This window comes from Phyllostomus hastatus, unplaced genomic scaffold (assembly GCF_019186645.2).
Source record: "Phyllostomus hastatus isolate PE091 unplaced genomic scaffold, TTU_PhHast_1.1 phas_contig_29, whole genome shotgun sequence".
Classification (NCBI taxonomy): domain Eukaryota; kingdom Metazoa; phylum Chordata; class Mammalia; order Chiroptera; family Phyllostomidae; genus Phyllostomus; species Phyllostomus hastatus.
Genome location: NW_025333835.1, coordinates 1,489,608 through 1,497,487, shown reverse-complemented (window position 1 = coordinate 1,497,487; position 7,880 = coordinate 1,489,608). Strand labels below are relative to the sequence as shown.

At 48.1% G+C, this 7,880-nt stretch overlaps 1 long non-coding RNA gene across 2 annotated transcripts; it reads left to right on the top strand.

Moving 5' to 3' along the window:
* The first annotated feature begins 211 nt into the window (after positions 1–211).
* On the top strand, positions 212–7,017 carry LOC123818768. Of its 2 annotated transcripts, none has more exons than XR_006785695.1 (4): positions 212–572; positions 1,171–1,381; positions 2,833–2,915; positions 6,702–7,017. It is a non-coding gene; the product is annotated as an uncharacterized LOC123818768 (long non-coding RNA). The 2 variants fall into 2 exon arrangements; XR_006785696.1 differs by lacking the exon at positions 6,702–7,017 and adding an exon at positions 3,569–3,847.
* The last annotated feature ends 863 nt before the right edge of the window (positions 7,018–7,880 follow it).

Here is a 7,880-nt window from a genome sequence, read left to right as displayed (position 1 = left end):
AGGTAAAAGGAAGTCCCAGGTCAGTCCAGATGTAGTGGGTGTGGAAATAGACTCCATCTCTTGATAGGGGAGATGCAGAGGCATCTTGTGTCAGGATGGGCAGGGTAGGACAAGTGGGAATCTAGTTACAATTAGCATTTTGGACTACAAATATGGCCACCATTTGGACTACAAGTAGTAGGGAAACTGAACTCTGACCCAGAAAAGGTGACTGACATCAGACCAGGAGCCACCAATGCTAAGTTGCTTCTTTGTTCACCAAGAACCAATCCTTGGCTCCCGCTAGAAGTCAAGCCATATAAAACTCCCAGCCTTTCCCTTCTCCCACTCGGTGTTTTCTTAGCCCTTTCTCCAGGCGGGGGAAGCGTCGCCGGGGAGCACAAAATTCCAAAATAAAGCTCATCTGCCTGTTTCCATGGCTAATTGGCTGTTTATTTCCTCGGCGGGATCTAAGAAAACCTTACATTTGGTGCTGGAACCCAGGAGGAGTCATTGTCTCCTGGAGACTGTTCCTCTCCCGGCTCCCTGAGGAGGCCTTATGGCTACCTCACCAGTCTGAGCACAGAATCAGGGTAAGTGCCACAGTCCCTCAACTTTCTGGTCCCTGGATTTCCGTCCGGGTTCTCCTGTCCTCCGGAGGCACTGGCCTCCTTCCAAAAATCGTGGCGCCACGTCAGGGAACTCTCCGAGGAACACTGGTTCCTCTCTGGGGTTCAAGATTATGTGGGAGATGTCCTCTGATCTTTGAACTCATCTCTGTCCGATTTGGTTGGTGGTTTGAGTTGCAGGACGCCAATTCTCAGCCACTAATCTCCGTCCTTGGGACCAGGAATGGGAGGGCAGGGGTTCAAACCAGACCCTAAGTCACCTCTAGGGTGTCTGGCCTTAAACAGAAATGACTGATTTTTCTGTCCGATACGGCCTGGCCGTTATATCCGTTCAGTAATTGCAAAACCTGACCCCCCTGAAGGCACTTTCAATTTTTTTACCCTTACTGACCTAAATAGTTTTTGCAAACGGACTGGGAAAATAGTCTAAGGTCCCCACATTCAGAGCTTCAGAACTTTGTGCTCCCGCCCAGACTTGTGCACCCATTGTTCCATGCACAAGTCCTCTTGCCCCGGAAAAACTGAATCTGCATTCTCTCTCTCTCTCTCCTAATGACTCCAGAGCTCTCTACCTTCTTTTTCTGCCTCTCCTGAAAATCTTGTTTCCCTCCTCATTCTCCTCCTCCCTCTGAGGGCCTTTCTCCCCTCCCTACCAGCCCCTACCAGCCCCTGCCAGCCCGCGGCCTTCCTCCGTCAGAGGCCTATGCCGGGGGAAAAAATGCCAAGGCTGTGCCAGAGAACTTAACCCTTTGTCTCCAGACGTTTGGAACACAGTGAGTATGATCACCTTCGGAATTAAGGAAATGCTGTGCTGTGGGGGTGGAAAATTTCAAAGTGCTAAGCCTATGCTCAGAAGTAAAAGCAATGAGATCTGAAATGAGTGCTCCAGTTCTGCCAGAGCTCCGAAGAGGCAGCCCCCCCCACTTCCCCCGGCCCAAATCTTTAAGTGTCCCTGTGTAAGTGGGGGCCTTGCTGGGGTGTCTGAGGTCAATCCCTGAAACGTGCAAGGGCCTCAGGGAATTCCAATCACGGTAATTAAACTCCAGCTGGTTCGGGAAAGTGCACTTAAAGGCTGGTCACCCAGCACTCCAAGCCCCCCATGGCTGTATTAGACAGGGGAGAAACTGAAACATGTAAAAAGTTAGGGATAACCAAAGGAAAAACGGCTTTTAAAAGCCCTGCACATAAGCAACACAATCTAATCTACTACTTGGATTCCTTAGCCTTTTCTGCCTCCAAACCTCACCAGGAAAAAGTCGGTTTAGTTCATTAGCTTGTTGTAAGCTTGCAGCAGCTCTTTCTGCCCAGGTAACTTCTAACAACTCAATTTGCATCCGAATACCCTTTGCAAAAACTGAAGGGGGTGAACAGTGTTATGTCTGCTGGGCAAATATCTTGCTTTCTCTCTCTTTCTTTCTCTTTCAAAAAGTCACCGCACCCCAAGGGTCAAGCATTTAAAAGCCACAAGGGCGCTTGCAGCAACAAAAAAAAACCAAAAAAAACACTAGGTTTCCCGCCAACTGCAAACAAGTGTCCCCGCAGCTAAAGGCACACTGTAAAAGCATACATGGTCTCATCCCTGTGGTACATTCCCCACTTAGGTGTAGTCTTTCAAAAAAACAGCAAGATTTTAGCCTGTAGTGGAAGTTCTGCCTTTTCCAGGCTCTCTTCTCCTAAATTTGTTCGAATTTGCCTCAAGTATTTTCTCCTTTCTCTGGGTACATTTGAATCTCTGGCTACTCTCTTGCCTGTCTGCTTTACCAAGTAATTGCTGTGTTTATTTTCTAGCCAGACAACCATCTAATCTGTAAAACCATGCCTTTGATCCTTATTGCGTGCGCAGCAGGAGGTGATAATATTCCTTATCTGCCTAACCCAAGCCTTGCATTCAATTTCAGCTTTATATTGGGCTTGGCCCTAGTATGCCCACATTGCCTAAAAACAAGGGTACAAAAAAATAAAATCTCATTCCATCCTTAACTGTAAAACTCAGAAAGGAAACTGAGAAATTAAGTCTTTGGAGCATTGTAAACTTCTAAACCTGAAAGCTACTGTAGGTCCTCAAAACAATAGAGTATTTAACTGGCCACTCAAAACAGCGGGGTACCTGCCTCTCCAGTGCTGTAAAAAAGGTAACATTTTAAACTGAGGCGTTTTTTTTTTCCAGCTGTGCCTAAGTCCTAAGCCTGATATCTCTGCGGTTTTTTTTTTTTTTTTCTTCCAGCCTCTGTCCTGAGCACAGCAGGGGGTGCAGCACGGCACTGCAGCACCCGGAGTTTTCGTAATGCTGGCAAACAGCAGCTTATGGTAGGTTTTTTTTTCCTCCTTTAAATAGGGCCGTACTCGGGTACACGTGCCTTTCTCAATAGCTAACCAGCAGCAGTACAAGGAAAGGCTACAAAACTTTTCTGAAAGTCCCTCGTAATTCAGTAACTTCCATATTTTAACCCTTGCCTTTAATATGGCCTGGAAAAACCTTTACATAGTTCTAACTAATTTAAAAACAAAACCCTGCACTCTTCTGCAACAGATTGCTAAAGGCCTTTCAGAAAAACCCTAATATAAACCCATTGTCTCCAGACAGACAGGTATTAATACGTCAATACCTTATAACTCAGTCAGCCCCAGGCATTCAAAAAAACTAAAAAAGGCAGAAGACAGTCCTCAAACCCCCATCCGAGATCTGGTAAACATGGCATTTAAAGTTTTTAACTACTGGGACAAAAATGCTAAGGCTGCTCGCCGAGCGCGCCTGAAACGGAAGGTAGCCCTGCAGACCCAGGCTATAGTAGCAGCCCTGAGGCCTGCCGAAAACCCAGGACAGCAGCCCAGGGGCCAAGTCAAAGTCCGGGCCACAGAAAAACGCTTCCAGGAGCCTGTTTCAAATGTGGTCAACCTCCCACCAAGCTGCTTCAACTGCTGGCAGCTCGGCCATTAAACAGTTGCCTGTCCCCTTAAAGGCTCGTTCCGGGCGCCTCTACGCGGGGGACCAGCCAGCCAAGGTGAGGACTCCTCTCTGGCCTTAAAGCTCCGTGGCTTCATGGGCAACTGACGTGGGCCGGACTCAAAGACACTCATCACCCTCGTCAAGCCCAGGGTAATGTGGCAAATAGTAAGTCTATCTCATTCCTAGTGGACATGTTACAGGGTGCAGCCAAGAGGGGGGACCTCAAATAGGCATTTGAAATGGGGTCCAGAACTTAAGGTGTCCAGGAGATTTTAAGATGTCTCTACTCCCCCACCCAGGGTGTGGGTTGGGGGAAGAGACAAATGGAGCAGGGCCATTGAGAGCTGTTTTGCATTGCAACAGCCTTGCAGCTACCCTCTGGTGTGGTCATTTAACATATCTATAGCCTTTGGCTGGTCACTTAGATATGTTAAATAGCTGTGGCCATGCTCTGAGCCAGGGGAATGGAAGTAACTCCCCCACCAAGACGTGACTGGGGACAGATCCCCCCCCCTAGCTACAGCGCCTGCGTGGGAGCTTGGAGAAGATTGGCTCGAGGACATGGGGCCACACCTGCCCAGACTCATGATGGCAGCCCAGTAAACCTGGAAGGATATGAGTTCTGGCATGTGAAGCCGAGTGTGGGAGGAGTCAGAAATGAGGCTACAGAGGAAGATTGGCCGCGGGGATTTAAAACCCAGACTTGGCGGACATTAGGAAGGAGAACCATGCTGCTTTAGAAGAGAGAACCAAGCGGCTTTGGCAGAGTGAAGATTCCCGCATCCCAGAGGAGGAGAACCATGCGGCCTTGACAGAGTGGAGACTCTCATGGCCCGGGGAGAGAGGACCACGTGCCTGTGCCAGAGTGGGGACCCCCGCAGCTTTAGAAGGGGGAACCACCACCTGGTTTTAGCAGAGATCCCGGCAACTCAGTGGAGGGTGCCGGGAACCCAGGGAGGTCTCCCAGTCGAGAGGGAGTATTAACTGAGAAGAACCAGAGGACTGCCTGAGCCGTGGACTTCTACTTCCTTTCCTGAGATATACGGTACTCTGGACTGGGCAAAGGGGGAAAGAAGGAAGGACTGTGTCTGTTTGTGGGTGTTTTAAGGGACTTTAGGATTTTTCATAAAGACATTAGGTCATTATTTAAGTTAGTATAGCATTAAATAAACATTTCCTTTCTTTTTCACGAATCTCTGGCATTGAGAGATGTCTTTTCTCTGGCGGTGGACATAACGGACCCGGGGCCTTCTTTCAATAATAGTATATTGTCCCAGGCCCCCCTTGTTGTGTTCTGTAACAGACAAGGAAGCTACTTATTCAGCCTTGCCATCACATTCTGGTCCCCTTACCCCTTCCCAGATCTCGGTCATGGGGGTTAACGGAACTCCAACACGCCCCCTATCACTTGTCAGTTTAAAAGCCAAGTCTTTAAAGAATTCTTTTCTGATTATTCCACAATGCCCTATACCACTGCTAGGGAAAAAACCTCTTGGCCAGACTGGAAACTATTTTAAAGTTACAGGAAGCCTCAGATAAGGTCCTTATAATTATGCTAGTTTGTAAATACAAAAAGGAAAATAATATCCCAAAGCAGATTTTACAAAAAAATAAATCCCTTAGTTTGGAACTCTGGAGTTCCTGGCCGGGCCAGCACTGCCCAACCAGTCCAAATCTGCCTTAAGCCAGCCCCTGTCTCGGAAAAGTGGTCAGCGCAGTTTGTAGGAAATACCCAAGTCTGCTTTACTCGAACACCAGGTTCTCCCAATTTAAGTTTTTACTGATCCTCCTCCTCCTCGCTCACCCATGCCTGTCAGAAACCATTCCTAAACTACAAAGCAAATACATTTGGGGATTCTTCGTATTGCAGACCCGTAACAAAGATGGACAGGTGGTTTCTCACCTAGTCACTTCCGCGAATTGCCCTCCCTCTGGTTGTTCTACATCCATACTTCTCTCTGCTTCCAAAAGTAGCTTTAAAGGGCTGGACAGCTGGACTGCCCCGTACAGATGGCATGCTCTCTGTTCCCTCTATGATCAGATGGGTAGTAACTGCAAACTCTGGCTACACACACATGGAAGGCTGCCCCCACTACTACTGTAAATACCATGGATGGAGTACTCTCCAGTCTTGGTGCTTTGCTATTAATAACCCGTGGGACTCCAAATGGGAGCAGGGAGTAAAGGGAAAACTGTACCAAAGCCTCTCCTATTCGCATCCCCAGAGTTCCATTGAAATATACCGAGCTCTTACTCCAGGTCCATGGATTAAAACCCTACATCAAGGTATTTACCTCCTAAACCTTACTGACACAGGAAATATTACTGACTGTTTCTTATGTGCTTATCTCGACCATTCTCCGATCGCAGCTGTCTCCATCCCTAATCCTCTCAATGTCACTGAATCCCCCTACACCTTTCCTCTTAAAGGACGTGCCTCTTTAAGATTCTGGACGCCAGCTGCAGGTATGTTACGCCACTCATAGCACCTCCTCCTGCAACCAAACTATTCCCATATCAGGAACCACCACCAGCCCTCTGGTACATTTTTTGGTGCAATGGAATGCTGCTATGGACCGTTAACTCTGCCTTCCCCTGCTTCCTGACCATGCTGACCCCACAGCTTATGCTTTATGGAGAGGGGAAGCTCAGGGACAAACTAACCAGGCATCAAAAAACAGGCCAGTCTTCCTGCTCATACTAGCAGGTATAACCTTCACAACCCTGCCAGCAACTGGGGTAGGCAGCACTGGGTTAGCACACAGTTTCTAAGCCACTCGCCAACTACAGGCTGAGTTGGAGCAGGCCCTTGATGCCTCTGCCACCTCTCTAGCATCTTTGCAGAGACAGATAACCTTGGTAGCCCAGGTTGCTCTCCAGAATCGTAAAGCCCTGAACCTACTAACAGCAGAAAAAGGAGGGACATGTCTTTCTGCAGAAACATTGCTGCTTCTGTGTAAATAAAAGCCGCCTAGTAGAGGGAAATGTCAATACCCTACAGGATCTCAGGGACAAATTATGCCAGGACCCTACCTCTCTCAAAACAACTCTGTGGTGACATTCTTTACTCTTTACTACCCTGGCCCTGGTCCTAGGGCCACTCATAATAATCTGCATACTATTAACATTTCACCTGTTTCCTGAAGTTTCTCCAGGAAAAATTCGTGAAGCCTCCCAGGTTACCTTCAACCAGATGCTGCTTCAGGCCCACACCTACTTGCCCGACGGACCAGAAACAGCCGACCTCTTACCCCTCCCCTCTGCGCCCATTCTGACAGTATGAAGAAGCCAGATAGACCACGACGCCCCTTATCCCTATACCAAAGAGGTCGGAATGTCAGGATGGGCAGGGTAGGACAAGGGGGAATCTAGTTACAATTAGCATTTTGGACTACAAATATGGCCACCATTTGGACTACAAGTAATATGGCAACTGAACTCTGACCCAGAAGAGGTGACTGACATCAGACCAGGAGCCACCAATGCTAAGTTGCTTCTTTGTTCACCAAGAACCAATCCTTGGCTCCCGCTAGAAGTCAAGCCATATAAAACTCCCAGCCTTTCCCTTCTCCCACTCTGTCTTTTCTTAGCCCTTTCTCCAGGTGGGGAAAGCGTCGCCGGGGAGCACAAAATTCCAAAATAAAGCTCATCTGCCTGTTTCCATGGCTAATTGGCTGTTTATTTCCTTGGTGGGGGTCTAAGAAAACCTTACATCTTGTAAGGGACCTGGGTATCAAAAAGTAAACTACCACAGGGGGTTAGCAGGACAGAGAAGTGGGAGGCAGAAAGTACCCAGCACAAATGCAGGGAGCCATAAGTACTGTACAAGTAGTAGATCACACTTCACTGAAGCGAAGCCCAGAGTGCCGTTGTGTGGAGAAAAGAAAGCCCAAGCGGACAGCCAGATCAAGAAGAGCCTTGGATCTATGCCTAGGCATTTGGATTTTGTTCTGGAGGCAGCAGGGAACCCAAAGGGGAGAGAAGCAGACAGGTTTTCTTTCTGACTGGGATGCAGTGAAGAGGTAAAGTCATCTGGGCAGGCCTGGAGGCAGTGGGCCAGCAGGTGCCTGTTACAGCAGTGCAGGTAGATGATGATGGCCTGATAAGGGGCATGTGGGAGGGGGCTATGTGCACAAGGTACTGAGGAGGAAGATGCTCTAGGACATGTTCTTTGTTTTCTAGCAATTCCCTGGAAATGTTTAAAAGGATAGCCTCTTTAGATGAATAGTGTTTGCATTTTACTGCCTTTGCCAGCTCTAACTATTCCTATATCAAAGTCACTTCTCAATTAATAGCACCTCATGATTCAGTTTGCAATACAAAAT